Source organism: Lytechinus variegatus, chromosome 1 (assembly GCF_018143015.1).
Source record: "Lytechinus variegatus isolate NC3 chromosome 1, Lvar_3.0, whole genome shotgun sequence".
Taxonomy (NCBI): domain Eukaryota; kingdom Metazoa; phylum Echinodermata; class Echinoidea; order Temnopleuroida; family Toxopneustidae; genus Lytechinus; species Lytechinus variegatus.
In genome coordinates this window covers 25,484,868-25,503,481 of record NC_054740.1, presented here as the reverse complement: position 1 = coordinate 25,503,481, position 18,614 = coordinate 25,484,868, and the positions used below count along the sequence as shown (strand labels likewise).

At 35.0% G+C, this 18,614-nt stretch overlaps 1 protein-coding gene across 1 annotated transcript in view; it reads right to left on the bottom strand.

The window, feature by feature from the left end:
* Positions 1-13,958, bottom strand: part of LOC121410110 — a 36,513-nt gene extending 22,555 nt beyond the window's left edge. Inside the window, exon 1 of the mRNA XM_041601992.1 lies at positions 13,491-13,958. The gene's annotated coding sequence lies outside the window, so the exon portion shown is untranslated. The remainder of the gene's footprint in view (positions 1-13,490) is intronic.
* Positions 13,959-18,614: the final 4,656 nt, after the last annotated feature.

The window sequence follows — 18,614 nt, the reverse complement described above, 5'->3', positions numbered from 1 at the left end:
AAGTCAGCTTATAGGCTTCCCACTTGCATCAAGATATCAATCCTATTCATATTTACAGTAAGTATATAGAATGTTCCTGTTTTGGGGTCTAAACCTTTGAAAATAAGAATTTACGACCAAAACTAAGTGTTTAGAATGTCCGGTTTGTCAGGTCATGAAATCGAGTTTTCAAAGGAGGTAAATTGCCGATCTGTCCACTGCAACACATCTACTAACGTCCATTAATATTACTTCCAACAACCATTAGGCCTATAGGTCAAATAACCATTATGTGCTATCAACACTTCGTCTAATCACCATTGCGTCTCATGACCAGTTGGTATAATACCCGTTTGATTTCCATTCATTTTGCCCATTAAACACTTTAGACCAATTGGTATAAAGACTGAATGGCTTTTGGACCAACTGGTTATTAGACGAAATGGCAATTATACCATGCGATGGTAGAAAAATTTCTATTAGACGAGTTGGTAATTTGACGAATTAGTTGGACTAAATAAAAATTCCGTATATAGCGCCCCTCTTTTAGTATTATGAGCAGTGACCCTCTTTATTGATTATTCTTAGGAGTGGTGGCCCTCATGGTCGATTATAAATGATTCATTTTGCATTATGAATATCAGACCTTATTACTTATGCTCCTTATTACTATGACCCACTTTCCCTTTTAAAATTGGGTTATAAAGTAACTTCCATGTTATGAATAGCTGACCCTTTGGTCATGCAGCGAGGCATTATACCGGCGGGCTATGCCCAATTAAAGTATTCTAACCTATATGCGGGCAACGCAGGTCGATGATGTTCATCATTGTTTTTTGTTTGAATTATACAATATTTTATTTTAAAGCAGATTTTAAAATAAGGACCAACCTTATAGTATTAACAATGCTAACTCCACATCTTCAGAGAGGAATTGATTGTTTCTGTTGACAATGAGGAAAAGTAAAATATTTCAAATTTCATACAATGATAAACAAAAATAGTGAGTGGATGACGTCATCAGTCTTCTCATTTGCATATCGACCAAGATAATTGTTTTGTAAAATTAAGTGAAACTATAAAATGCCACAACTTTCTTTAACATCCGACTTCAATGACATTTTCTGTGCTGTGCTTGTTTAAATTTTCTCTTTTTATTCATATCAACTTTTGTTGTGGTGGACTTGTCCTTTAGATAAAGATCATTTTTATTTTCGTCTCCCGAAAAAATCCCTTAAAAAATGACAAGCTCAACAAAGATAGAAGGGAGGGGCAACGTCCTCCGTCCCAAGTGAACGCAGTTTTGCACTCGAATGGGAGTATACTTTTTCCTTCAAAATTAAGGGGTGTGCCCCCCCCCCCTTTGATCCATTCCTGCAATGGAATTTGTAATCTAGGGCAACAGAATGTGTAGAAAGAATAAAAGTGACCTTGCAAAGGCCTGTCCGATGATTTTCATGATAGGCCTTCGTGTTGTTTCTTGGCTTACCTTATAATATCCAGTTTTTGTGGAATCTGTGCATGCCTGGTCAGTCCCCATCGTCGAACCAGGGACGTCCCTGGTCTCACGTCCCGGTTAAGACAAAAAAGTAATGATCCATCGTAGGGCCTGAGTTCAAGCCAAGTAGAGTTCTGGTAAATTACCTTAAAAGTATACTTGGCGGAGGTCACTACCATTGGATAGTGAACAACATCCGCTATAAAATCATGGACAAGGCTTAGCTGTTTATCGCTGGTAGGCTGAAAATATTTAGATTTAGATGAATAGAATAAAGTTCAGAGCAAAATGCTGAAAATTTCATTAGAATCGGATAACAAATAACTAAGTTATTGAACTTCAAAGATTTGCATTACCCCCCCCCCCCCCCCGGTATTCTGGTGAACAGTTCTGGGCATGTCTTCATGAATATACAGATTATTACAAAATAAATAATACGGATAAAGTATGGTATTGGAAATAAAGATAGATGGAACAAAAAAGGGCAAGCAGAAAAGAAAAAGAGAAAAGTTCAAACTTCAAGTAAACAAAAAATCCAATCATCTAATAAAAATAATAATTTCATTTGGTGTTTTTTAAATTTTTAAAATTTAAAAAATAAAATGTTTTAGAAATGAATAAAATTTCAAAGTGAAACATTATAGTTAAAAATAAAACTACATCGCGGCATCGCGTGCACACCAAGACTCAAAACGAAAGCTGAAACAACTAGATCTATAAAAACTCAATAACTTGTTCCTCCGATTACATCTCCAAATCACTAATCTTAGAATCCATAGCATAATTATAAGAATTTCCCCCGATTTTGTGATTATTTTAGTGGAAAAACTGTTTATCATGTGAGACTGTTTCACCATTGAGAATTTGCTTCGATCCTACATGTCATAGCTAGTAGCCTGCCACACACAGGCAGGAGACCAGTTCGTTTGCAATGCATTGGGTTAGCAAGAAATCACCGCAGAACTTGCAAAAGTTTACAGTAAATATCGATTTAATTGTTGTCCCTGCTTCGTCAGCTGCTGGTTATTTAATGAAAGTTCGTCACTTTTAAATGTATTAACTACATTTTGTTCAATATTGAAATACGGGACAAATAGGCGTCCCGGGAAGGGTTTGTCGGGACGCCGGGACACAGGAGCAAAATACGGGACAATCCCGGAAAATACGGGACGTCTGGTCACCCTGATACGTGATTTGTTTGAATTGTTATTTTCTTTTTATTTTATTCATGTATAGAATTTCGTTTCCCCTCAGCTATTTTCTTTCCCGAACATTGAATATCATATTTGTGTTTTATTATAGCAATGATATTTTTGTTTATGAATATGTTAACATTCGCATATCTTGAATATTATATGATTGTTTCTTAACGTAATGTCAATTCCTTCACCCAATATGATTTGCATTAGGATGGGAGGTTGGGTGTCCGGACACCTGACAAAAATGAAGACTTGTTTCTTTTTATCTCAAGAATAAGCCAAAAATAAAGGTTGAGTAGTGCTTATCTCCATAAATGTTTGTTCTCTATATTATTTTCTTACATTCTGTGTTTAAAAAAAATCGAAGACGTTGCTTGTAAACTTTTAGAAATTGTAAGGAAAAGTCATGTGTCCTGACACCCAACCTGTCCGGACACACAACCACTTGGTATACCTTTATTTTAAATGTATTGATCTTGAAGAAATATTACAATTGGATGAACCAATGTCTGATTACATTACGGAATTCAGTATTTTTCTTTCCTTTTTATATCGTTAATTTAGAAAACCTTAACCGAAGTATCTTATTTTTCTTTGATCATTTTCAGAATCCGCTGGTATAGTACTATTCCCTCTCCTATATTTCCCAGAAATATATTTGCAAATTTATTTTTCTTTTCCGATGCATGTGTTTTTTCTTTCATTCACAAGGTAGGTCTTTGTTTTTCATTTTCAGTATTTTTTTCTCATTTCAAGTACCGTTTTTCGATCATTATTTTGGAATTGCTTTAAATTAAATTGTTTAATTTTACTTTAATATTCTCTCATAATTCGTATGCTTATTTTTATTTTTATGTTTATTTTTCACTCATACTCAGTTTTTCATCGTTTCAATTTTCACCTTCATGTTTTGTTATTTTTCTGCTTTTTTCACATGCGTGTGTTTTAGGATTTTAAACGCCTAGTATAATTGATTTACATTAATTTGTTCAGCAAATTTTTCGATCATTTGTGCTAGTGTGTAGTTTCAGTCATGTTTTTCTTTTATTTTGTTAATTGGAATGCCTTAAAAATGATATCATTTTATATTACTTTCAACTTTTCTCAAAGATTGCAGACATGGTTTACTCTTCCCAGGGCCCTGGGAACGATTTTTTTTTTTATTGGGGCTGCTGAAGTAAATTTGACTTTCGAAATGTCACATTTCTTTCACTTTATACTTACCAGAGAGATTTGTGTATAAAAAATCAAATAATACACAAAGGAAAATCTTGTTTCAGCACCGGCACTCCTCTTCCCCCTTCCATGACTTCCTAATCATCATCGATTTTCTTATTTTCTTTAATTCCGTATTTAAATGTTGTTCTTTTCAGCCTGCTGCATGTATTTTCCTATAATTCATTTGGAATTTCAATTGAATTATTAACTCATTGCAACCATAACAGTTGGATTATCATGATTATTGAGAATATAATAATAGATATTGTACAATCAAAATCACAATTATATATCAAATAAATACTGAAAGACTAGTGGGAAATACGTATTACCATATCAAGATTAACAGGGAAATGATAGAAGAAAGACCAGGAAGCCGTACGTATTAAGGGGGAAAGGTGATATGAAGAAACAGGGAAGGGGGAAAATACAAATTGATGTACATAGAATATCTAAGGACCTGCATGACGGTGATTATATATTCCAAAAATTGACAAAATACAGGAAACAGGAGGGGGAGGGGGGGGGCAAACAACATGAACCGTGTTTCTTTATCAAAAAGCAGACTATTATGAGGTATGAATGGTTTATGATCAATGGTCAAACGAGATAGTTCATAGTAAATTTGGATAATGGATAGACACATAGGAAAGGGGAAAAGTGGGATAGAAAAAGAAGGATGAGAAATATGGAAAAGGGGAGAAGAAGAGAAAGAAAAGGAAAAAGGAACGATAACGAAAAGATAGAAAGAGGTCGATTCAGAGAAATATAGGGAAACGAGAAAACGAGTTTAAAAGTTGAAAGGGATAGAAAAAGAAAACAACGAAGGAAATTAAGGAGAATAATGAAGAAAGAAATGAGAACAAAAGGATAGTAAGAAAGAGAGGAGGAAAATTTAGAAATGTTCCTAGAAAACGCAAGATATTGCACAGTCACTCTATATACCCCCCCCCCCCCCTCTCTCTCTCTTTAATACATTTTCAGCTAGAGTACGGCTGGGGTGTGTATATATATCGACGCAAAATTCTTAATATCCATCTATATATAATTCCACATTCCGTCATGAAAAAGAGAATCAATCATAGTAGGTTTGTGTCGAATGAAACAAAACAAAAATCAACATTTCGGACTATTCGGCCGATCGATCAGACCATAAATAAGCATAGCAAACATTTTAACAAAATATTAAATCATATCGAAGAAATGCATGCAAATGAAACAAAAGTAACAAAGCGTCACTCAAATATGACAGCAGCAGCCGGGGGGGGGGGGATACCCATTCCGTTGTGTCCGAAATACGTCGTAAAGTCAGTCATAGAATTGATCATATTCTGTCAAATGAATCTAAAACTTTGAAATAATATTCAAAAGGCGACAAAACCCGAGTGATCATAATGAGGGGGGGGGATCGAGTATCAACAACTTGACCCTGCGCGAGTGTGCTCCACATGCAATACTACTACTAGCATGACTAGTATGTATTACACGTATAGTGTTTTTTCTATCGAGTGTATCGTGTGTGTATGCATCTGGTATGCATCAAGCATGCGAAGCTGTGTATACGCGCTCTATCTATAAATAGAAAATATGAATACTAATTAGGTGAAATCGTATGCGCGTATATTAGAATCTACACACCGTGTACGTGCATGCTATACGTACACAGTTGAAGTGCACAGACGTACGTAGATATACCGTACATGTAGCTAGATGGAGCTCGAGGGTTTGATTTTAGTGCCCATGCATGATTTGGGCATGGCCTGCGCTGCATGAATTCTCCCTAAATTTAATCATGTATTCTATTTTGTTACCCTCGTATATGTACACTACATTCCTAGTTTTGCAATGACCAAGATGTGCCATTTCATTATATAAGACATTTCTTATATAATCGCCCTTTATTCGCTTCTTAACATTCATTGAACTCGCTAAATGCAAGTTTGATTACCCCTACAAACTGACACTAATTTGTGCATTCTGCTAGTGCTTCGCGCTCGCATTATTAATTCATTTGAACCTATTATTATCTTTGGGTAGGGGAGTTACTCAATGTTCCTTATTTTCATGACATAAAAAATTCGCCTTGGAGGCTTCCTACTTGATCAATAATTTATTTTCTTAGACTTCCTTTACTCTATACACATTTTGCCTCATTTATGTCAAATGTTTGCACCTTATTCATGTTTGCCTTTTTGCATGTGAATAAAAATGATTTTGAATTGATATTCCATTAATCAGGCATGTTGCACAAACAGTCCATCTACATCATCACTCCTATTTTGCATATACTTGGAAAATATGCCAAATGGTTAAGGGCAAACCCGCTATAATACTAATATTATCGCTGATATATTTAATGCTTAATATGAAACATAATTGTCTTCCATACTGCCTTATTTAGGCCCTATCTTTATTTGTATGCTTGTTATTGATTTTATTTTATTTTCGATTTTTGTGAGATCTCATTTAAATAGATAAATGAATGACACTGACAGACGAAATAATACATGCCTTTAGCAGGGGCAGCGGGACGGATATCAAAGTGGGGGCCGAGGCAAGGGGGGGGGGTCTGACCACGCAAAGAATCAATACTTTATGGACATTTTTACGTTTTTGTACACGGTTTAATAAAAACAAAGGGGGCTGAAGCCATCGCCCCCCCCCCCCTCCTTTCGCGGCCCTTGTCTAATTAAAATCAGAGTAATTACTGTAATTGTATCTGATGATAATGATTGTTGTAACTTGTAATTAAAGTTTGTCTCCGAGTCAGTAAATCTTGTCATTCTGGGGAATTCATTTATTATGCGCGGGATAATTGAAACTCCGAGTTATACGAAGTTTCCAAATACGCAATAAACGACGACATGGAATTCTATAGACATTGAAGAACGAAACAATATATCTCGTGTGATGATATTAATAGTAATAATTCCTGTAATTGTAATGATTATAATTATCTCTTTCAATCGAAGTTTGTCACCAACTCGGGAATTCTCGGGAATTCATCGATTATGCGCGGGATCATTGAAAACTCCGAGGAGAACGAAGTCTGCTAATACACCACTAATGAAGAAATGGAAATAAACAAAATAGATAAATGTACACGTATGACACTGACAGACGAAATAATTCATGCCTTTAGCAGGGGCAGCGGGATGGATATCAAAGTGGGGGCAGAGGCAAACGAGGTGGGGGGGTCTGACCACGCAAAAAATCAATACTTTAAGGACATTTTTACGTTTTTTGTACACGGTTTACTAAAAACAAAGGGGGCTAAGCCATCGCCCCCCCCCTTCCTCGCCCCTTGTCTAAAAATAAGAGTGATTACTGTAATTGTATCTGATGATAATGATTGTTGTAACTTGTAATCAAAGTTTGACTCCGAGTCAGTAAATCTTGTCATTCTGGGGAATTAGTTTATTATGCGCGGGATAATTGAAAACTCCAAGTTGAACGAAGTTTGCAAATACGCAATAAACGAAGCAATGGAATGCTATAGACATTGAAGAACGAAAGAATACATATCTCGTGTGATGATAATGATAGTAATAATTCCTGTAATTGTAATGATGATAATTATCTCTCTTAATCGAAGTTTGTAACCAACTTGGGAATTCTCGGGAATTCATTGTTTATGCGCGGGATCATTGAAATTTCCGAGGAGAACGAAGTCTGCTAATACACCACTAACAAAGAAATGGAATTAAACAAAATAGATAAATGTATGACACTGGCAGATGAAATAATTCATGCCTTTAGCAGGGGCAGCGGGACGGGTATCAAAGTGGTGGCCGAGGCAAAGGGGGGGGGTCTGACCATGCAAAAAATCACACAACTTCATGGACATTTTTACGTTTTTGTACACGATTTATTAAAAACAAAGGGGGCTGAAGCCATCTTCTCCCTACCCGTTCCGCGGCCCTTGTAATAATCAAAATAAGAGTTATTACTGTAATTGTATCTGATGATAATGATTATTGTAACTTGCAATCAAAGTTTGTCTCCGAGTCATCTTGTCATTCTGGGGAATTCATTTATTAAGCGCGGGATATTTGAAAACTCCGAGTTGAACGAAGTTTGCAAATACGCAATAAACGACGCAATGGAATTCTATAGACATTGAAGAACGAAACAATATATCTCGTGTGATGATAATAATAGTAATAATTCCTGTAATTGTAATGATTATAATTATCTCTTTAAATCGAAGTTTGTCACCAACTCGGGAATTCTCGGGAATTCATCGATTATGCGCGGGATCATTGAAAACTCCGAGGAGAACGAAGTCTGCTAATGGGCAAGTCCAAGAATTCGCGCGCGTTACGTATGGGACATTTCAGAGGCTTCAATGACCTGAAAAATAGTGTTATTTGACTTTGATTAGATTGAATACCCTCATGATGGTAGACATCTAGGAGAAGAATAATCATGGAAAAAATGGTGGCACATGACCTCGACCTTGACCTTTTAGAGAGAAAAGATGGGCCGTTACGTATGGGACGCAGAAAAAAGACTATTTTTAAAACAATTTTTTCAAGTTGAGAATTCTCTGAAAGTATTTCATTTGACAACTTGTAACTTAGTGTGATAGAAGTCACAATACTCTAGTATATCTAAGGCAAGTTTCATGTCATAAGCCAAATCCCTCTAATTACAGACTCTAATTAAACAAATTAATGACATGTTACGTATGGGACAGTTACGTATGGGACATTTTGTCCCCATAGAGAACGTACACAATTTCCCCCATAATTCAACAAATTGAAATAATTTAAAATATGGAAATAACAAAAGAGTTTCTATCTTTTAAAATGTTCTATTGAGACATATTTGATATGACTGAAAAGGAAATTAGCCATTTCAACATTTTTTTCCCTTGTTTTTCATGGTTTAATGAATTTCTTATGTATTTCTATTGTTTTTTATTTTATTCATATTTTTCCATTTTCACAATTTTTTCACTTCAATTGTTTTCATTAATCAGTATTCATAACAAATCAGTCTTTAAAAACTAAAGAAAAGGTAAATAATCACTTTTTTAGAGCACTCTTGAATTTTTTTTCTCCATTCACTTTGTACACAAATCTCCCCATTGACATTGTGTGTAAATGTCCCATACGTAACATGTTGTCCCATACGTAACAATTTTTTAATTAACTTTTAATTAAAAAGTAAACTCTATTTTTGAAACTTTTTTGGGTATAACATTTTCATACTTTATAAATTAGAACTTCCCAGAGATGCAACAATGCAAGTATTGTATTATGAGAAATAACTTAAAAAAACATCCTCAAAATGTTACGTATGGGACATTCCATCCTTGGACAAGACCTAATTTGCATAATTAATTAGATGACATCACATTTTTCCCCCAAAAGTAATAAGATGTTAGGGGGTCCATGTCCCACCTATGACTAAATCTCACAAGTTTTGTTTTTATTTTCTATGAGTTTTTATAATTGTCCCATACGTAACGCCCATTTTACCAATTATGCAAATTAGGTGCCCCTAATTAGCATAAACATGCATATTATCAGATTTTTCTTAATTAAATTTTAAAATTTAACATTTGGGCTTTCTTACCCCACCAAAGATAACTTCTTAAATTAAAGATGAAATTTTGCCTTCTAGGGTGACCTTTTCTTGGACTTGCCCTAATACACCACTGAAGAAATGGAATTAAACAAAAATAGATAAATGTACACTTATGACACTGACAGACGAAATAATTCATGCCTTTAGCAGGGGCAGCGGGATGGATATCAAAGTGGGGCAGAGGCAAAGGGGCTGGGGGTCTGACCACGCAAAAAATCAATGGACATTTTTACGTTTTTGTACACGGTTTACTAAAAACAAAAGGGGCTGAAGCCATCGCCCCCCCCCTTCCGCGCCCCTTGTCTTGTAATAATTAAAATAAGAGTAATTACTGTAATTGTATCTGATGATAATGATTGTCGTAACTTGTAATCAAAGTTTGACTCCGAGTCAGTAAATCTTGTTATTCTGGGGAATTAATTTATTATGCGCGGGATATATAATTGAAAACTCCAAGTTGAACGAAGTTTGCAAATACGCAATAAACGAAGCAATGGAATGCTATAGACATTGAAGAACGAAACAATACATATCTCGTGTGATGATAATAATAGTAATAATTCCTGTAATTGTAATGATGATAATTATCTCTCTTAATCGAAGTTTGTAACCAACTTGGGAATTCTCGGGAATTCATTGTTTATGCGCGGGATCATTGAAATTTCCGAGGAGAACGAAGTCTGCTAATACACCACTAACAAAGAAATGGAATTAAACAAAATAGATAAATGTATGACACTGGCAGACGAAATAATTCATGCCTTTAGCAGGGGCAGCGGGACGGGTATCAAAGTGGGGGCCGAGGCAAAGGGGGGGGGTCTGACCATGCAAAAAATCACAACTTCATGGACATTTTTACGTTTTTGTACATGGTTTATTAAAAACAAAGGGGGCTGAAGCCATCTTCTCCCTACTCGTTCCGCGGCCCTTGTCTTGTAATAATCAAAATAAGAGTTATATCTGTAATTGTATCTGATAATAATGATTATCATGATTATTGTAACTTGTAATCAAAGTTTGTCTCCGAGTCATCTTGTCATTCTGGGGAATTTATTTATTAAGCGCGGGATATTTGAAAACTCCGAGTTGAACGAAGTTTGCAAAGACGCAATAAACGACGCAATGGAATTCTATAGACATTGAAGAACGAAAGAATACATATCTCGTGTGATGATATTAATAATAATTTCTGTATAAATTGTAATGATTATTATTATCTCTTTAAATTGAAGTTTGTCACCAACTCGGGAATTCTCGGGAATGCATTGATAATTCGCGGGATCATTGGAAACTCCGAGGAGAACGAAGTCTGGAAACAGGCAATAAACGAAGTAGTGGAAGTCAAAAAATAATAAATACATGTACAGTATGAAATTGACAAATGAAATGATACATCTCTCTAATAATAATAATAACAGTTAAATCTTGTGTCATGATCGGAAATTCATGTTATTGTATATACGTAGGATCATTGAAAACTTCTAGGGGAACGAAATAAGCCAATACACAATCATGAAAAAAAGGGGAGAATGAAAGAAAGAATGAATGAACAAAGAAAAGAAAAATAAGAAAGGGAAAATGAGAGTAAGAAAGAAAGGAAGAATTTAAACAAAAAAATGAAAAGGGAAGACAAGAAAACTATAAAAAGTAGGATGGACAGCCAAAAAGGCACCTACATGTAGGAAGGAAAGGGTGAAAGGAAGCAAGAAAGAGCTAAAATGGAATAGAGGGAGGAACGAAATGAAATAAGAAAAGAAAGGAAAATAAGGAATGAAAGTAAGAACAAAAAGGGATGAAGGAACGAAAGAAACAAAAAAAAGATGATAAAGAGAGCTTGAAATAATTGAGAAAGAAAACGATGTAGGCCTAAGACTTTGACAAAAACATGAATCATGTATTTGTTCTCAAATGATATTTTATGTATTTAAAAATGATTAAAAACTAAATGTAAAAAAATGGGTAAAACATTAATTGAAACATTGTCAAACTTGAAAAAAAGATGAATTCGCAGTATCATCATGGTGCCGCAATGATTATTCTAGTGACCATGAACATTTCAAGCCCGCATCATTCCCAACATGACTCAAAACAACGGCTGAAGCAACTATTTTTAAAACCCCAATAACTTGCACCTCCGATCACATTACCAAATCAATCATTGAAAATCTATAATTATGATCATTAATCAACAATAAAAATAAAAGTTACATGAGAATCAAAAGTAATATTCAAAACAGCTAAAAGATCATTACTTTCCGAAAAATGCAATGTCACTTGCATACATGAACACGTACAGTCACATACGATCAACACTGCGGTACCGCGTGCGCGCAAGGAAACGCCAGTAGAATTTACGAAATTTCAACGTAGCTGGCGCTATATGAAAATGTACGATGGCCTGTGGTGATCGAAGTTAAACGCGTACGCGCCCCCGCGATAAACCGCGATAAACCGTAGTGTCAAGTTTACCGTGAGCGGCACTGTAGCTGAGAAAATTCCCCTTCACCCCGATGTCAAATTTTGAAGATCGGACACATGGAAGATGGATTTGGATCATGTGAAAGTCTAATGTTGTCTTTACCATCGTGACCGGCCCTGAAGGAAAGTTTTGACAGTTTTTAAACCTATTTTAACAGCTTGTTCATATATTTTTCTAGGTGTGTTGTGAATATAAATCGAATCTAAACATCCCATCATTTGTTTTTTACTTCCTCAAAATTGATTGTCAGAAATAGCAAACTGCCGCGAGAGTTGTGTGCTACGCAACCATCATGACGAGTGCAGTGTCACCTGGAGCCCTTGCATGGGCGCACCGGCTCAGAGACTGGATTTGCTTTTGAAATGGGAATATCTTAAATGTTTACTTTTTAATTAAAATATAAAAATTATGTTTATTTTTTTTTTTCAAATTTATTGTTTCTTTTTTAGATTTTTGTATTTATTTTTTCAATTGTTTTTTGGTTTTGGTCATGCTTCATTATTTGGAGACTGAATTTGCTTTTGAAAGGGGAATATCTTAAATGTTGATTTTTTTAAAATTAAAATTAACGAACTATGTTGTTTATTTTTTTGTATATTTTTTTTCACTCATGTAAGAAAATACATGAAAACTCAGAGGAAAGAATATTTCATTTCCAGATGGGTCTTACTCCTGTATTTATGATTTTTTTTCTATTTTATAAATTTATTTTTTTAAATTTCCTTTTCTTTTTTTTCATTAGGGGTGCAGGTGGGGGTTGTGTTTTAAACTGGAAAATGGGATGGGATTGGTACAAGTTTTTGTATCACTTTTGTTTCTCTTGTTTTTAGTGTTTGTTTTGAGCTTTGGTGTCTGTTTTTTGTTTGGAGCTTTGATATCTGTTTTCCTGGTTGTTTTTTGTTTTGTTTTGAAAGAAATAGACCATACTTTTCCTTTTCTTTTGGCTTCAACTATTAATTTGAATTCATTTATTTTTCTTTAAAAACAGAGAGCTCAAACAGGGCCTTTGTAATACAATGTAAGAAATGCATTGAAAACTGAATTGAACATATTAAAGCTTAATTTTTATCCCTCTTGATACTTGGAATAATTTGGCAAAAAAAGAGGCGAGTAATTGTGAATTTTGAGTAATTTACATAATTAATTAGAATCAATTAGAAGAACTTATTTTACACATAAGAAGAAAAATTACAAGATGAAATGATTACACATCAATTGAGCCTTCTTTCACCTTTCCATTAGGCCTATACCTAAATTACTTCATAAGGCTAAAAAGACATAGAGCCTGTTGAAGACATGGGTTCAGAATGGTCACAAAATGGTCACAAAATTTGTTCTATCCGTCCATTGACTTTACATTATAAGACAATGACCACAATATGTGCGACTTAAACTGGAATAACTTTATAATTTCTTTATGAAAATTAGAGTTCTTGGTATCATTTGAAAGGTCTTTTTAAGAGCTTTCAAATGATACCAAAAAAAATCATATCTGATGATTTTCATTTTTTTAGTCACATACCTAGCTTAGGCCAATTGTCAGTGCTGTGTTGAGCCAGGCAAAGTCAAAGCCAAGCTTCCAAGTTCCACCACTGCACTCTCCAATCTCCAGCTCCAGATCCAGCTAGCTCCAATCGAATCCTCGATCCTCCCACTCACTCCCAGTGCCCCTCACTCAGCTCAGCTCATAACATAAGGAGCCTAAGCCGGCTCCGAGCTCTGCCGGCTGCCTTTGGCTTTGCACTCGGGCCTGTGTGCTACGCCGTAGCTCTGTCCTCGGACACGTGGGTACTGGGGTGAGAGTAAGAAGAGTATGCAGTTGAGCTTTTGCTGAAACTTTGTGTTGCTTAATCCCTGTAACTGTAGTATCTTTGGCAATAATATTGTTGTTATGCGACCAGGAGAGAGCTGAGAAAGCAGACACCTGATTCATATCGCTATCATAACAAGTCACAACAGTCGACGGAGCTAGCCTGCGCCTGCGCTTAGCCTTAATTGCGAGCAAAAATATCGCATGTCTGTGCGCGCATGCGCCGGGCGCGAATATTTTTTTTCCGTAGGACGACGACGGGGGTCGGGTGTCCGGACACTTTATATTTTTGAAGCCTCCTTTTTTGTCCTTGGATTACACTAAAAATATGAATTCAATAGTTTTAATCATCTTCTATTTTGTTCTCTATAATATTTCCTAACATTTTGTACTAAAAATTGATGAAACTTTGCTTGTAATTTTTTCCAAATGACTTTCTAAAATTGATCGTCCGGACAACACAACCTGTCCGGACACACAACAAATGGGTATACCGTACCGATGAAATAGCAATATACACCAGTAGATATAGGAGTGCGGCCAGAAGCCAAAAAGTGGCTATATTTCTTGACTTTAATCCCCCAGGCTGGATCAAAGCAAAATCATACATCAAATTAAAGGAAATTTTCTGAATTTTTCGGAATTGGGCATTAAAAATGCTGTAATGTGTAGCATCACCATGTAAACCAGCCTTGAATAAGCCACGCCCATTTTAAATACTTATTGAATATTTATCATACTGATTTTTACTCATTAATTTAAATTATCAGGTTTTATTTCTTATTTTTAAAGGATAGATCCACTATATATTGTAAGAAGAATTACTAAAAACAACTTAGCATTTCTCAGAAATTGTTGCCTAGCAACATAACTTTCCTAGCAACCTTTCAGCTCCTGAAGTAAACCACTTATTTTTCCATTTAGAACCTAACTTTTGACAGTTATATGCACATCCTGATCGGTATGCAAATGAGGGGACTGATGACATCACCCACTCACTATTTCTTTTGTATTTTATTATATGAAATATGAAATATTTCAATTTTCTCCTCATGGTCATGATAAACAAAGTTTTATTCCTCCTGGACATGTGGAATTATACCATTGTTTTAACAATTTGTGGTTAGACCAAGAGGCAGGGGCGGATCCAGCCTTCACCAATAGGGGGGGCCGGAATTTTTTTCAGCCATATTTCCCCGATCGGCCGCTCGAATATGATTTTTGCCGGGATTTTTTGTTTCTTTGAAGGGGTAGTCCTATGGTCAATTTTTAGCTTTATTCTTATGGAACATAAATGTATAATACCATAACCCTTATTCATATAATGCGAGCGCGAAGCGCGAGCTAAATTTTTTAGAAATCTTATGTACTTTTTCCTAAAATTTTGAACATTCTGGGAAATGTTTGTCTTCCTGAAAAAAAAGGATGTGTATGCAAGTTAATAATTACTACGAACGTAAAGAATGACCAGAAATGAAGTGATGGAAAAGGTACTGTTAAATACTTGCTTGCAATTAGCCATGAAGACGTTACACATTTTTAAAAATCAAAGAATGCGAACGCGAAGCGCGAGCCGAAATTTTTTGACATTTTTACCTAAGGAATGAAATTCTTAGCACTTTTTATTTAACAGAATAGGTATATAATGAATCATGCAAGCACGAAGCGTGATCAAAAAATTTCGAGATTCAGACCTACTGAACAAGACACTCTATTCAATTAGTTTTGTAAATCATGAAAAGGATGAGTAAGTGGGGATCTTCCTTACATTAATAACGCGAGCGCAGAGCGCGAGCAGAATTTTTTTGTATATGTTTTGAACTGCTCGAAATTGTACCTGTTATGAACTGCTTGCATTTAGCCATGAAGACGTTACATATTTCAACATTCAAATATTGCGAGCGCGAAGCGCGAGCTGAAAAATTTTGACCTTTTTTACCTGAATAATGGAAATGCTAAGCACTTTTTGTAATCTTGGAAGGACTCTAAGTATGTAAACTAAACTTTATTGAGCACGAAGCGTGAGTGGAAAAATTCTGGACACTCTATTCATGTTTTGTAAATCATGAAAAGGATAAGTTATTTATCCACGAGCAGACACTTTTTGATATTGTGATCTGAAACTGGATAATGATTTAAATAGAGAACAATCTGCGTATCTGAATAAACGTGTGCTTTAGATTTCGACCTAGAATTTGGGTATTCTAAGTACCTTTCTTATCATGAAAATCAATAAAGCGAGCGCAAAGCGCGAGCTAAAAACATATGATATTCCGATCTAACAAAGGGTCAATTTAAGCTCTGTATTGCAAACAATTTGTGGGAAAATTGTGAATCGTGATGGATGAAAGTTAAAAAAGAGCTGATGTATTTTATTATTATTACCTTGAGTTTTTACATAGGACCGGGACATTCTATAAGGGCATTATGTCATCATAAGAAAATGATGACTATCTTCATATTTCTCTTTCTAAGCATGAGAGCGCAAAATCTGTTAATATTATGGCCTGAAAACTGGACATTTAAAGCACTTTTGTAATTATGCATAAAATGCACGATATCTATTAATGCGAGCGGAAATCGTGAGCCGAAATTTTTGATAAACTGTCATCAAAGTAGTTTAATTTAGAATTAATATTGGGATTTACATAACTCACTAATCAAAATGCTAGTGTGCAGCGCTAACTGATACGTTTTGACAATCTGACCTGAATAGGGAACTTTTTGAGAACTTTATGGAATACAGGAAAATAATAGGTACCTGACAAATCAAATTTTGCGAGCGCGCAGCGCAAGCAGAAAGTGATAATATTCAGACCATAACACAGACATTTTTACAGAGCACTTTTTTAAAATCAATTTGTAAATCAAACAAAATAATGAAAGTTCAATTTCCCAGCTGAAATATGTTTTGTATATTGACTTCAAAGTTTGATATTTCAAGCTCCATATTGAGCAAGATATGCAAATCCCCTAGAAGACAATAAGAGCGCGAAGCGCGAGCAAAAATTTTATATCCTAACAACTAGATTTTTCAAAAAAATTATTTTCAAAGTCTTCCCCTCATGCTATTTTATTCAATCATGTTCCTCCTCTTATGTTTGCCTTTCTTCTTTTCTCCTCTCTTTTCCCTTCCTTTTCTTTTTTCCTTTTTTTATATTTTTTTTGCTCCGCCAATAGGGGGGGCCCGGGCCCCTCGGGCCCCCCCTGGATCCGCCTATGAAGAGGGTCCGGCCTTACTGTCAAATCTGTGGAAATAGAAATATTGTATAATTCAAACAATAAAAAACAAAAGAAATAGTGAGTGACATCATCAACTCTCTCATTTGCATATCACTGAGTTGTGCATTTAACTGTTCTGTGAAAAATAAGCGAAACTTTAAAATGTCAGAATTTTCTTATTTTACATCCGATTTTGATGAAATTTTTAGCATTATTCTTGATTCAAATCAACTTTTTCCTGGGGTGGCCTTGCCCTTTAATAATTTGCAAGTACACTGCAAAGAGGTAATTCTCTTTCCTCTTTTCATTTTTTTTTATTTAACTGGTGTTATGCTCTAGTAATTTTTTCTATACTATCTACAAGAATATTTTTTTCTCAAGATGCTGCAACCTACAAGCTCCGCTTTTTGAGCAGCCTCCTTTATTCCCAACCTTATTATATCTTGATTTTTACTATAATTGTTGTTCATAGAAATTTGCTATTATGATTTCCTGCTTTAATTTTCTATATCTAAATGTACAAAACAAATTGTAAATGTTGGGATGGAAATAAACAAAATGAAATGGAATGAAAACCTTTGCAGGTCAGAATATTAAGATTTTCAGCTAATATACAAAGATATAATAACGTCGGCCTTATGCCAAAAGGGCCTTAACTGCTTTTGGCCATTCCGAGATAATGGCGTTTATACAGGTTTTGGCCTCTCTAATAATCAAAAGTTTGTGGTCGTTTTTTTGCTTTTGAAGCCAATTTCGATAAACGTGTTAAGTTATTAAGTTTTACATGAAATGTGTTAAATTTATTATAAAATATTCAGAACCCCTAAAATCGGGTTAAGGCCCTTTTGGCATAAGGCCGACGATAATACATGTTTATGTTTAACCAATTATTCCACCATGAAAAGTTTTATAACAGTATGTATCTTGATTAACATATCTTGTAATAAAATAGTTAATTTATAGTGGAATCTTTCTGGTAACTTATTAAGGTAATAACCAAACACAAGTCATGATAGCTCTGGATATATGATTAAAGTGGTACTTGATTTGAAAAGACATTATCATGAACTGCCTTTTATGGTCTACATTCATTGCATTAGTAGATGCCAGGAAAACAAAGGGGGTTCAAAACGATGGTCCTTCTGGTCAACCCCCTTGGAAAAAAAGCTATATCCGCCCTTGGATATCATACAATATTTTGCCCAATTTCAGGACATAATACGACTTTGAGATATATTTCGTCATGTGTTTTATATCCACATTTTGTGATCAAATAAAATTGGAAACATTCGTAATTACCTACTTTCCATACAAATCACTTTTCTGTTTCCCCACGAGACTGGCGGCATTAATTTGCATTTCGTTGTCACTCCACACTTTTTACCATTTAACTCGAATAACACTTTAAATATGTTAATTTTCTGGGGCCTGTTGCATAAAACTTGTTACCATAGAAAACTCTGGTAAAAACTGAAAACTAAGGTCAGTCTGATTTCTGCCATTGACTTTAACAAAGTGCAAAAACTCCGGTAAAAACAACCTGAGTTTTCTCAGGTAAAAAGTTTTATGCAACGGACCCCTGGTGGGGTTCACTAACTGTTAAGCACCGGCCAC